At 36.6% G+C, this 12,468-nt stretch overlaps 18 pseudogenes; all 18 read right to left on the minus strand.

The window, feature by feature from the left end:
- Positions 1–1,993: 1,993 nt before the first annotated feature.
- On the minus strand, positions 1,994–2,112 carry LOC149701561 (5S ribosomal RNA; annotated as a pseudogene).
- Positions 2,113–2,471: 359 nt separating this feature from the next.
- LOC149701562 (5S ribosomal RNA) lies at positions 2,472–2,590 on the minus strand (annotated as a pseudogene).
- Positions 2,591–3,172: 582 nt separating this feature from the next.
- LOC149701563 (5S ribosomal RNA) lies at positions 3,173–3,275 on the minus strand (annotated as a pseudogene).
- Positions 3,276–3,408: 133 nt separating this feature from the next.
- Positions 3,409–3,527, minus strand: LOC149701564 (5S ribosomal RNA; annotated as a pseudogene).
- Positions 3,528–3,664: 137 nt separating this feature from the next.
- On the minus strand, positions 3,665–3,783 carry LOC149701565 (5S ribosomal RNA; annotated as a pseudogene).
- A 361-nt stretch (positions 3,784–4,144) lies between these two features.
- LOC149701566 (5S ribosomal RNA) lies at positions 4,145–4,263 on the minus strand (annotated as a pseudogene).
- A 358-nt stretch (positions 4,264–4,621) lies between these two features.
- On the minus strand, positions 4,622–4,740 carry LOC149701567 (5S ribosomal RNA; annotated as a pseudogene).
- Positions 4,741–4,858: 118 nt separating this feature from the next.
- Positions 4,859–4,977, minus strand: LOC149701568 (5S ribosomal RNA; annotated as a pseudogene).
- A 358-nt stretch (positions 4,978–5,335) lies between these two features.
- On the minus strand, positions 5,336–5,454 carry LOC149701569 (5S ribosomal RNA; annotated as a pseudogene).
- Positions 5,455–6,041: 587 nt separating this feature from the next.
- On the minus strand, positions 6,042–6,160 carry LOC149701570 (5S ribosomal RNA; annotated as a pseudogene).
- A 358-nt stretch (positions 6,161–6,518) lies between these two features.
- Positions 6,519–6,637, minus strand: LOC149701571 (5S ribosomal RNA; annotated as a pseudogene).
- Positions 6,638–6,755: 118 nt separating this feature from the next.
- On the minus strand, positions 6,756–6,874 carry LOC149701572 (5S ribosomal RNA; annotated as a pseudogene).
- A 123-nt stretch (positions 6,875–6,997) lies between these two features.
- LOC149701573 (5S ribosomal RNA) lies at positions 6,998–7,116 on the minus strand (annotated as a pseudogene).
- A 134-nt stretch (positions 7,117–7,250) lies between these two features.
- LOC149701574 (5S ribosomal RNA) lies at positions 7,251–7,369 on the minus strand (annotated as a pseudogene).
- Positions 7,370–7,727: 358 nt separating this feature from the next.
- LOC149701575 (5S ribosomal RNA) lies at positions 7,728–7,846 on the minus strand (annotated as a pseudogene).
- Positions 7,847–8,432: 586 nt separating this feature from the next.
- On the minus strand, positions 8,433–8,551 carry LOC149701576 (5S ribosomal RNA; annotated as a pseudogene).
- Positions 8,552–8,674: 123 nt separating this feature from the next.
- LOC149701577 (5S ribosomal RNA) lies at positions 8,675–8,793 on the minus strand (annotated as a pseudogene).
- A 137-nt stretch (positions 8,794–8,930) lies between these two features.
- On the minus strand, positions 8,931–9,049 carry LOC149701578 (5S ribosomal RNA; annotated as a pseudogene).
- Positions 9,050–12,468: the final 3,419 nt, after the last annotated feature.

Raw genomic sequence — 12,468 nt, forward strand, 5'->3', positions numbered from 1 at the left:
GATTTCTTATTGAAAAATTGAATTTTAACAGTTTTTTGAATGAATATCGTTACATTTGCTTGAATTAAAGCAAAAAGTATAAAAATAATGGTTTCAGTGGTTATTTTTGAAAATAGTGAAGAAATACTCAAAATGTTTTTCTTTGGCCGAGTTACGTCGATTTTGAAAATGTTATTAAAAATCGAGGTACATTTTTATTTATTGTTCAATCGAGATGAAATCACTTTTAATGAGTGTTTTATAGGGAATTAAGCTGAATTCGGTCAAAAATTTCTCCAGAAAAAAATGCATTCAAAAAAGTACCGAAAAAATCGCATGTTTTTCTTCTTCTAGATACAAAATCCGTGACAACGATTTCTTATTGAAAAATTTAATTTTAACAGTTTTTTGATTGAATATCGTTACATTTGCTTGAATTAAAGCAAAAAGTATAAAAATAATGGTTTCAGTGAATATATTTGTAAATAGTGAAGAAATACTCAAAATATGCTTCGTTGGCGGTGAAACGTCGATTTTGAAAATGTTATTTAAAATCGAGGTACATTTTTAATTATTGTTCAATCGAGATGAAATCACTTTTAATGAGTGTTTTATAGGGAATTAAGCTGAATTCGGTCAAACATTTCTCCAGAAAAAAATGCATTTAAAAGTGTACCGAAAAAATCGCATGTTTTTTCTCTTCAAGATACAAAATCCGTGACAACGATTTCTTATTTAAAATTGAATTTTAACAGGTTGTTGAATGAATATCGTTACATTTGCTTGAATTAACGCAAAAATTACAAAAATAATGGTTTCAGTGGTTATATTTGAAAATAGTGAAGAAATACTCAAAATGTTTTTCTTTGGCCGAGTTACGTCGATTTTGAAAATGTTATCAAAAATCGAGGTACATTTTTATTTATTGTTCAATCGAGATGAAATCACTTTTAATGAGTGTTTTATATTGAATTAAGCTGAATTCGGTCAAAAATTTCTCCAGAAAAAAATGCATTCAAAAAAGTACCGAAAAAATCGCATGTTTTTCTTCTTCAAGACACAAAATCCGTGAATACGATTTCTTATTGAAAATTGAATTTTAACAGTTTTTTGAATGAATATCGTTACATTGCTTGAATTAAAGCAAAAAGTATAAAAATAATGGATTCAATGAATATATTTGAAAATAGAGAAGAACTACTCAAAATATGCTTCTTTGGCCGTGAAACGCCGATTTTGAAAATGTTATTAAAAATCGAGGTAAATTTTTAATTATGTTCAATCGAGATGAAATCACTTTTTATGGGTGTTTTATAGGGAATTAAGCTGAATTCGGTCAAACATTTCTCCAGAAAAAAATGCATTCAAAAGTGTACCGAAAAAATCGCATGTTTTTCTTCTTCAAGATACAAAATCCGTGACAACGATTTCTTATTGAAAAATTGAATTTTAACAGTTTTTTGAATGAATATCGTTACATTTGCTAGAATTAAAGCAAAAGGTATAAAAATAATGGTTTCAGTGGTTATATTTGAAAATAGTGAAGAAATACTCAAAGTGGTCTCCCTCCCAAGGACTGACTGCGCTCGACGCTTCTTAACTTCGGTTATCGGACGAGAACCGGTGTATTCAGCGTGTTATGGCCGTTTCTCGAGAGTGCTAGTTAATAATTTGAATTAAATTAACTTTCATCTTTATAAAACAATAACAAAAAGAAGATATGTTTGCTTTTTTCATATTTGGTGGAATTTGAAAGAGGAAACAAAAGTGAAAAAGCCGACGGCACGCAGTATTCCCAAGTACTGTATGCGCTCGACGCTGCTTAACTTCGGTTATCGGACGAGAACCGGTGTATTCAGCGTGATATGGCCGTTGCCGAGAGTGCTAGGTAATAATTCGAATTTAAATTAAGTGAGACAAATTAACCATCATCTTTTTAAAACAATAACAAAAAGAAAATAAGTTTGCTTTTTTCAAATCTATTGGAATTTAAAAGAGGGAAAAAAAGTGAAAAAGCCAACGGCACGCAGTGTTCCTAAGTGGTCTCCCTCCCAAGTAGTGACTGCGCTCGACGCTGCTTAACTTCGGTTATCGGACGAGAACCGGTGTATTCAGCGTGATATGGCCGTTGCCGAGAGTGCTAGTTAATAATTTGAATTTAATTAACTTTCATCTTTATAAAACAATAAAAAAATGAAGATATGTGTGCTTTTTTCAAATCGGGTGGAATTTAAAAGAGGAAACAAAAGTGAAAAACCAACGGCACGCAATATTCCCAAGTACTGACTGCGCTCGACGCTGCTAACGTCGGCGATCGGACGAGAACCGGTGTTCTCAGCGTGATATGGCCGTTGCCGAGAGTGCTAGTTAAAAATTCGAATTTAAATTAAGTGAGACAAATTAACCTTCATCTTTCTAAAACAATAACAAAAAGAAGATATGTTTGCTTTTCCATATCTATTGGAATTTAAAAGAGGAAAAAAAAGTGAAAAAGCTAACGGCACGCAGTGTTCCTAAGTGGTCGCCCTCCCAAATACTGACTGCGCTCGACGCTGCTTAACTTCGGTTATCGTACGAGAACCGGTGTATTCAGCGTGTTATGGCCGTTGCCGATAGTGCTAGTTAATAATTTGAATTAAAAAACTTACATCTTTATAAAACAATAACAAAAAGAAGATATGTGTGCTTTTTTCAATTCGGGTGGAATTTAAAAGAGGAAACAAACGTGAAAAACCAACGGCACGCAGTATTCCCAAGTACTGACTGCGCTCGACGCTGCTACCAGGGCGATCGGACGAGAACCGGTGTTCTCAACGTGATATGGCCGTTGCCGAGAGTGCTAGTTAAAAATTCGAATTTAAATTAAGTGAGACAAATTAACCTTCATCTTTATAAAACATTAACAAAAAGAAAATATGTTTGCTTTTTTCATATCGGGTGGAATTTAAAAGAGGAAACAAAAGTGAAAAAGCCAACGGCACGCAGTATTCCCAAGTACTGACTGCGCTCGACGCTGCTAACGTCGGCGATCGGACGAGAACCGGTGTTCTCAGCGTGATATGGCCGTTGCCGAGAGTGCTAGTTAATAATTTGAATTAAATTTACTTTCATCTTTATAAAAAAATAACAAAAAGAAGATATGTTTGCTTTTTTCATATCTGGTGGAATTTGAAAGAGGAAATAAAAGTGAAAAAGCCAACGGCACGCAGTATTCCCAAGTACTGTATGCGCTCGACGCTGCTTAACTTCGGTGATCGGACGAGAACCGGTGTTTTCAGCGTGATATGGCCGTTGCCGAGAGTGCTAGTTAATAATTCGAATTTAAATTAAGTGAGACAAATTAACCTTCATCATTTTAAAACAATAACAAAGAAACATGTTTGCTTTTTTCATATCTATTAAAATTTAAAAGAGGAAAAAAAGTGAAAAAGCCAACGGCACGCAGTGTTCCTAAGTGGTCTCCCTCCCAAGTACTGACTGCGCTCGACGCTGCTTAACTTCGGTGATCGGACGAGAACCGCTGTATTCAGCGTGATATGGTCGTTGCCGAGAGTGCTAGTTAATAATTCGAATTTAAATTAAGTGAGACAAATTAACCTTCATCATTTTAAAACAATAACAAAATGAAAACATGTTTGCTTTTTTCATATCTATTAAAATTTAAAAGAGGAAAAAAAAGTGAAAAAGCCAACGGCACGCAGTGTTCCTAAGTGGTCTCCCTCCCAAGTAGTGACTGCGCTCGACGCTGCTTAACATCGGTTATCGGACGAGAACCGCTGTATTCAGCGTGATATGGCCGTTGCCGAGAGTGCTGGTTAATAATTTTAATTTAATTAACTTTCATCTTTATAAAACAATAACAAAAAGAAGATATGTTTGCTTTTTTCATATCGGGTGGAATTTAAAAGAGGAAACAAAAGTGAAAAAGCCAACGGCACGCAGTATTCCCAAGTACTGACTGCGCTCGACGCTGCTAACGTCGGCGATCGGACGAGAACCGTTTTTCTCAGCGTGATATGGCCGTTGCCGAGAGTGCTAGATAATAATTCGAATTTAAATTAAGTGAGACAAATTAACCTTCATCTTTTTAAAACAATAACAAAAAGAAAATATGTTTGCTTTTTTCATATCTATTGGAATTTAAAAGAGGAAAAAAAAGTGAAAAAGCTAACGGCACGCAGTGTTCCTAAGTGGTCGCCCTCCCAAATACTGACTGCGCACGACGCTGCTTAACTTCGGTTATCGTACGAGAACCGGTGAATTCAGCGTGTTATGGCCGTTGCCGATAGTGCTAGTTAATAATTTGATTTAAATTAACTTTCATCTTTATAAAACAATAACAGAAAGAAGATATGTTTGCTTTTTTTCATATCTGGTGGAATTTGAAAGAGGAAACAAAAGTGAAAAAGCCAACGGCACGCAGTATTCCCAAGTACTGTATGCGCTCGACGCTGCTTAATTCGGTGATCGGACGAGAACCGGTGTTTTCAGCGTGTATGGCCGTTGCCGAGAGTGCTAGTTAATAATTCGAATTTAAATTAAGTGAGACAAATTAACCTTCATAATTTTAAAACAATAACAAAAAAAACATGTTTGCTTTTTTCATATCTATTAAAATTTAAAAGAGGAAAAAAAGTGAAAACCCCAACGGCACGCAGTGTTCCTAAGTGGTCTCCCTCCCAAGTACTGACTGCGCTCGACGCTGCTTAACTTCGGTGATCGGACGAGAACCGGTGTATTCAGCGTGATATGGCCGTTGCCGAGAGTGCTAGTTAATAATTTGAATTTAATTAACTTTCATCTTTATAAAACAATAACAAAAAAGAAGATATGTTTGCTTTTTCATATCTATTAAAATTTATAAGAGGGAAAAAAAGTGGAAAAACGGCACGCAGTGTTCCTAAGTGGTCTCCCTCCCAAGTACTGACTGCGCTCGACGCTGCTTAACTTCGGTGATCGGACGAGAACCGGTGTATTCAGCGTGTTATGGCCGTTGCCGAAAGTGCTAGTTAATAATTTGAACTAAATCAACTTTCATCTTTATAAAACAATAACAAAAAGAAGATATGTTTGCTTTTTTCATATCAGGTGGAATTTAAAAGAGGAAACAAAAGTGAAAAAGCCAACGGCACGCAGTATTCCCAAGTACTGACTGCGCTCGACGCTGCCAACGTCGGCGATCGGACGAGAACCGGTGTTCTCAGCGTGATATGGCCGTTGCCGAGAGTGCTAGATAATAATTCGAACTTAAATTAAGTGAGACAAATTAACCTTCATCTTTTTAAAACAATAACAAAAAGAAAATATGTTTGCTTTTTTATATCTATTGGAATTTAAAAGAGGAAAAAAGTGAAAAAGCTAACGGCACGCAGTGTTCCTAAGTGGACGCCCTCCCAAGTACTGACTGCGCTCGACGCTTCTTAACTTCGGTGATCGTACGAGAACCGGTGTATTCAGTGTGATATGGCCGTTGCCGAGAGTGCTAGTTAATAATTTGAATTTAATTAACTTTCATCTTTATAAAACAATAACAAAAAGAAGATATGTTTGCTTCTTTCATATCGGGTGAAATTTAAAAGAGGAAACAAAAGTGAAAAACCAACGGAACGCAGTATTCCCAAGTACTGTATGCGCTCGACGCTGCTTAACTACGGTTATCGGACGAGAACCGGTGTATTCAGCGTGATATGGCCGTTGCCGAGAGTGCTAGTTAATAATTTGAATTTAATTAACTTTCATCTTTATAAAACAATAACAAAAAAGAAGATATGTTTGCTTTTTTCATATCTATTAAAATTTTAAAGAGGAAACAAAAGTGAAAAAGCCAACGGCACGCAGTATTCCCAAGTACTGACTGCGCTCGACGCTGCTAACGTCGGCGATCGGACGAGAACCGGTGTTCTCAGCGTGATATGGCCGTTGCCGAGAGTGCTAGATAATAATTCGAATTTAAATTAAGTGAGACAAATTAACCTTCATCTTTTTAAAACAATAACAAAATGAAAATATGTTTGCTTTTTTCATATCTATTGGAATTTAAAAGAGGAAAAAAAAAGTGAAAAAGCTAACGGCACGCAGTGTTCCTAAGTGGTCGCCCTCCCAAATACTGACTGCGCACGACGCTGCTTAACTTCGGTTATCGTACGAGAACCGGTGAATTCAGCGTGTTATGGCCGTTGCCGATAGTGCTAGTTAATAATTTGATTTAAATTAACTTTCATCTTTATAAAACAATAACAGAAAGAAGATATGTTTGCTTTTTTTCATATCTGGTGGAATTTGAAAGAGGAAACAAAAGTGAAAAAGCCAACGGCACGCAGTATTCCCAAGTACTGTATGCGCTCGACGCTGCTTAATTCGGTGATCGGACGAGAACCGGTGTTTTCAGCGTGTATGGCCGTTGCCGAGAGTGCTAGTTAATAATTCGAATTTAAATTAAGTGAGACAAATTAACCTTCATAATTTTAAAACAATAACAAAAAAAACATGTTTGCTTTTTTCATATCTATTAAAATTTAAAAGAGGAAAAAAAGTGAAAACCCCAACGGCACGCAGTGTTCCTAAGTGGTCTCCCTCCCAAGTACTGACTGCGCTCGACGCTGCTTAACTTCGGTGATCGGACGAGAACCGGTGTATTCAGCGTGATATGGCCGTTGCCGAGAGTGCTAGTTAATAATTTGAATTTAATTAACTTTCATCTTTATAAAACAATAACAAAAAAGAAGATATGTTTGCTTTTTCATATCTATTAAAATTTATAAGAGGGAAAAAAAGTGGAAAAACGGCACGCAGTGTTCCTAAGTGGTCTCCCTCCCAAGAACTGACTGCGCTCGACGCTGCTTAACTTCGGTTATCGGACGAGAACCGGTGTATTCAGCGTGATATGGCCGTTGCCGACAGTGCTAGTTAATAATTTGAATTTAATTAACTTTCATCTTTATAAAACAATAACAAAAAAGAAGATATGTTTGCTTTTTTCATATCTATTAAAATTTAAAAGAGGAAAAAAAAGTGAAAAAGCCAACGACACGCAGTGTTCCTAAGTGGTCTCCATCCCAAGTACTGACTGCGCTCGACGCTGCTTAACTTCGGTGATCGGACGAGAACCGCTGTATTCAGCGTCATATGGCCGTTGCCGAGAGTGCTAGTTAATAATTCGAATTTAAATTAAGTGAGACAAATTAACCTTCATAATTTTAAAACAATAACAAAAAAAACATGTTTGCTTTTTTCATATCTATTAAAATTTAAAAGAGGAAAAAAAGTGAAAAACCCAACGGCACGCAGTGTTCCTAAGTGGTCTCCCTCCCAAGTACTGACTGCGCTCGACGCTGCTTAACTTCGGTGATCGGACGAGAACCGGTGTATTCAGCGTGTTATGGCCGTTGCCGAAAGTGCTAGTTAATAATTTGAACTAAATCAACTTTCATCTTTATAAAACAATAACAAAAAGAAGATATGTTTGCTTTTTTCATATCAGGTGGAATTTAAAAGAGGAAACAAAAGTGAAAAAGCCAACGGCACGCAGTATTCCCAAGTACTGACTGCGCTCGACGCTGCCAACGTCGGCGATCGGACGAGAACCGGTGTTCTCAGCGTGATATGGCCGTTGCCGAGAGTGCTAGATAATAATTCGAACTTAAATTAAGTGAGACAAATTAACCTTCATCTTTTTAAAACAATAACAAAAAGAAAATATGTTTGCTTTTTTATATCTATTGGAATTTAAAAGAGGAAAAAAGTGAAAAAGCTAACGGCACGCAGTGTTCCTAAGTGGACGCCCTCCCAAGTACTGACTGCGCTCGACGCTTCTTAACTTCGGTGATCGTACGAGAACCGGTGTATTCAGTGTGATATGGCCGTTGCCGAGAGTGCTAGTTAATAATTTGAATTTAATTAACTTTCATCTTTATAAAACAATAACAAAAAAAGATATGTTTGCTTCTTTCATATCGGGTGAAATTTAAAAGAGGAAACAAAAGTAAAAAACCAACGGAACGCAGTATTCCCAAGTACTGTATGCGCTCGACGCTGCTTAACTACGGTTATCGGACGAGAACCGGTGTATTCAGCGTGATATGGCCGTTGCCGAGAGTGCTAGTTAATAATTTGAATTTAATTAACTTTCATCTTTATAAAACAATAACAAAAAAGAAGATATGTTTGCTTTTTTCATATCTATTAAAATTTTAAAGAGGAAACAAAAGTGAAAAAGCCAACGGCACGCAGTATTCCCAAGTACTGACTGCGCTCGACGCTGCTAACGTCGGCGATCGGACGAGAACCGGTGTTCTCAGCGTGATATGGCCGTTGCCGAGAGTGCTAGATAATAATTCGAATTTAAATTAAGTGAGACAAATTAACCTTCATCTTTTTAAAACAATAACAAAATGAAAATATGTTTGCTTTTTTCATATCTATTGGAATTTAAAAGAGGAAAAAAAAAGTGAAAAAGCTAACGGCACGCAGTGTTCCTAAGTGGTCGCCCTCCCAAGTACTGACTGCGCTCGACGCTGCTTAACTTCGGTGATCGGACGAGAACGGGTGTATTCAGCGTGATATGGCCGTTGCCGAGAGTGCTAGTTAATAATTTGAATTTAATTAACTTTCATCTTTATAAAACAATAACAAAAAAGAAGATATGTTTGCTTTTTTCATATCTATTAAAATTTAAAAGAGGAAATAAAAGTGAAAAAGCCAACGGCACGCAGTGTTCCTAAGTGGTCTCCATCCCAAGTACTGACTGCCCTCGACGCTGCTTAACTACGGTGATCGGACGAGAACCGCTGTATTCAGCGTGATATGGTCGTTGCCGAGAGTGCTAGTTAATAATTCGAAAATAAATTAAGTGAGACAAATTAACCTTCATCATTTTAAAACAATAACAAAATGAAAACATGTTTGCTTTTTTCATATCTATTAAAATTTAAAAGAGGAAAAAAAAGTGAAAAAGCCAACGGCACGCAGTGTTCCTAAGTGGTCTCCCTCCCAAGTAGTGACTGCGCTCGACGCTGCTTAACTTCAGTTATCGGACGAGAACCGGTGTATTCAGCGTGATATGGCCGTTGCCGAGAGTGCAAGTTAATAATTTTAATTTAATTAACTTTCATCTTTATAAAACAATAACAAAAAGAAGATATGTGTGCTTTTTCAAATCGGGTGGAATTTAAAAGAGGAAACAAAAGTGAAAAACCAACGGCACGCAGTATTCCCAAGTACTGACTGCGCTCGACGCTGCTAACGTCGGCGATCGGACGAGAACCGGTGTTCTCTGCGTGATATGGCCGTTGCCGAGAGTGCTAGATAATAATTCGAATTTAAATTAAGTGAGACAAATTAACCTTCATCTTTTTAAAACAATAAAAAAAAGAAAATATGTTTGCTTTTTACCTCTCCGAGTGACGTATGTCACGGAGAGGTATTACACCGGCCGTGTCTGTCTGTGTGTGTGTCTGTCTGTCTGTGTGTGTGTCCGTCTGTCAGACCCCACGTGACCGCGTTCGCAGTTTACAAATCGGAGCAAACAAATACCCGATTTCCGGAACGCGTTCGCGGTTCACGGAAATTTGGCCATTCATCTACCAACACCAGTCTTTACTTATTGGCTTCTAAGGACCACAATCTGCTAGTCTTTGTCCGTCCCACATGGACACTAGTCTGTACTTGCTTGCTTCTATGCACCACCATCTTCTGTTCTTCGTCAAGTTTACCTTGACACCAGCTTCTATGCACCACCATCTTCTGTTCTTCGTCAATTCCACATTGACACCAGCTTCTATGCACCACCATCTTCTGTTCTTCGTCAATTCCACATTGACACCAGCTTCTATGCACCACCATCTTCTGTTCTTCGTCAATTCCACATTGACACCAGCTTCAATGCACCACCATCTTCAGGTCTTTTGTCCATTCCACATGGACGCCAGTCAGTACATTCTGGCTTCTTTTCCTCCGTCATCGTTTGGTTTCAAGATATACGCGGCGATCGGCTAGGGTTACGAGAAACGTCTAGCCTCCCAATGGCAGGGCTTCCACCATCGGTTCAAGCGAATGCGTTTTTATCTATTATTATAATGGAAACGAAACGTATATATACCCCAAAATTTGAAAAAAGCGGGCAAGAGGGGTACCCTTCACTTTAAACGTCAATATTAGCAAAGTTTCGAAAGATAATAGGAACAACTTTATTTTAAACGATTTAACTATTTTTAAAGTTATTTACTGGCGATTAAAATAATTAAAAATAATTATATTTATTTAAATATTAAAGATAAACCCAAGTACCGAAGTCGTTAAATCATTGCCTCCTATATCTATCAAGGCCCGTGCATTGCGTTATATTTCCTACATTGCCTCCTGTATCTATCAAGGCCCATGCATTGTGATATATTTCCTTCATTGCCTCCAATATCTATCGAGGCCCGTGCATTGCGATATATTTTTGAGAACAACAACCAAAATGGGAAGCTCCTCTCAGAACCATAATAATTTGTTTTCTCAGTTATATGAAATGAAAATATGGATAATATTTTCGGCAATTCGATTTGAATGGCTCTTTCTGATGTATCATTCTCTCAGCACTGTTCATAATGGACAGGAACGTAGAGATTCGAGACACTAGGAATTACGATAGTGTTTCAAATCCTCTGTATTGAGGGCTTAAAGGCTTGGAGTGAGTCGAAAGATAAATACACATCCTATTTTGTAGTTGTACCATGCGTACCACAATGTTGCCAGGCGTTTATTGAAGGATGCTTGGGTACTTGGTACAGACTGTTACGTCTACCAAGTTTCCTAGCATCCAAGAATAAATAGGATTCATAGAAGCCAGTGTTAAGGGCATGTCATGGGTCAAGTCGTTAAATATATCGACGCAGTTAAATAGCTGATGGCATTATTTTATCCACTTTCCCATTGCCTTCGAGTGGAAGTTCAACGTTGGCACGGACGACAGATGGCGCTCTTAAACTTCTACCCCCAAAAATCGTTGTTGTCTGCTCGTTTTGCCCTTCCGCGTTTTTTCGTTATAAACTTATGATTTAACGAACTGTTAAGATAAAATTTCATATTTCCTAAGACAGATAAGCTTCTACTCCTTTCATATTACTCCCAGTTAGATTTAATGCTTAAAAAATATATTTTCAATAAAAACACCGCTTCCACTAGTGGATTTATACTCCTTGTTAGATTAGTGTAGGTGTAGAGAGTAATCATTACAAACGCTAAAAAATATATTTTCAAAAATGAAGAACATAGAACATTTATTCTATATCAAAAAATATTTTGGTGGTAAGATTGCTTTAGAAAAATCCAAACGGCTAGATATTGGTAAAAAAGACATGTGTAAGCTATTTGTAGATGAAATAATTGTTTTACATGTTTTAAATGAGACTAAAACTTCCACTATTGTGTCTAAAAAAGTGTTGGCCATGTATATTTTTTAAATATGACGGAATTGCGGTTGATATGATAGCGCCCTATTTGCGAAAAAAACCTTTTTTTAAACAGTTGAATCATTCTTTGATAGAATTTCGAAGGAAGAAGTTAAGTGTTAGATTTGCTCGATTAATTTTGTTCGGCAAATAATATAATTAAGCCTTACGTATTACTGAAGGACAGGGTTGGCAAAAATTAAGTTTTTTTTAAAAAAAAACAAAAGTTGTGTTTTTTATTGTTTGAAACACGATTTTTTGATTTAAACTGTTTTTTAAACAAGTAGAAAAAAACAGTAAAAAAACACAAAAAAACTAGTTTTAAACATGTTTAAATCACTCTTCCAGATCTAATAGTCTATATCGCGGCTCTCCATTTAAGCCACTACTCTCGCTAGCGCAAGGCGCTTATTTTCACAACCTACTTGATTAAAAAAAGGTCTTGGTTTGGACCAAGCCGGAAAAATAAACGATAAGAGTGACGTTTATCAATTGACTGAAGTCCCGATATTGCAATTTTTCTTTATTTATATTAATTTAATCCTTAATCAATATTTAATTCAATCAACTGATTTAACAGTTAGTCGTTTTATTCCCTCCAAATTGATTGAAAAAACTACAAATTTAAGCATTTTCAAGAACAAATTATATTTTCCTAAATTATTTTATGATATTAATTATTTTGAGCGTTCAATATTGAATAAATTTAGAATTTCAAGGTTTAAGAAATTGTCCGTGTGGAATTAAAACCAGGGACCACTTGAACCCAAAGCAAGTATTATACACCTAGACCAACGGACCACGAAACGTGTTGAGAAGTAAAACACGAAAATAAAAATACTCCTAAATTTATAATATGAAGCTCTAAGACGCGACCTTCCGGGATTTAACCTGGTACCACTCGCAACCAGCGCGAGCATCATACCCCTAGACCAACGTACAACGAACATGTACTGCAAAGTCAAACAGGAAAATCAAGAGCTCCTAAAATTTAGAATTTGAAGGTGTAAGAAAGGGTCCTTGTCAGGGTTGGCAAAAACTTAGTTAAAAAAATTTG

Source organism: Phalangium opilio, unplaced genomic scaffold (genome assembly GCF_054372755.1).
Source record: "Phalangium opilio isolate 3A_F unplaced genomic scaffold, DU_Popi_V2 ptg000019l_1, whole genome shotgun sequence".
Classification (NCBI taxonomy): domain Eukaryota; kingdom Metazoa; phylum Arthropoda; class Arachnida; order Opiliones; family Phalangiidae; genus Phalangium; species Phalangium opilio.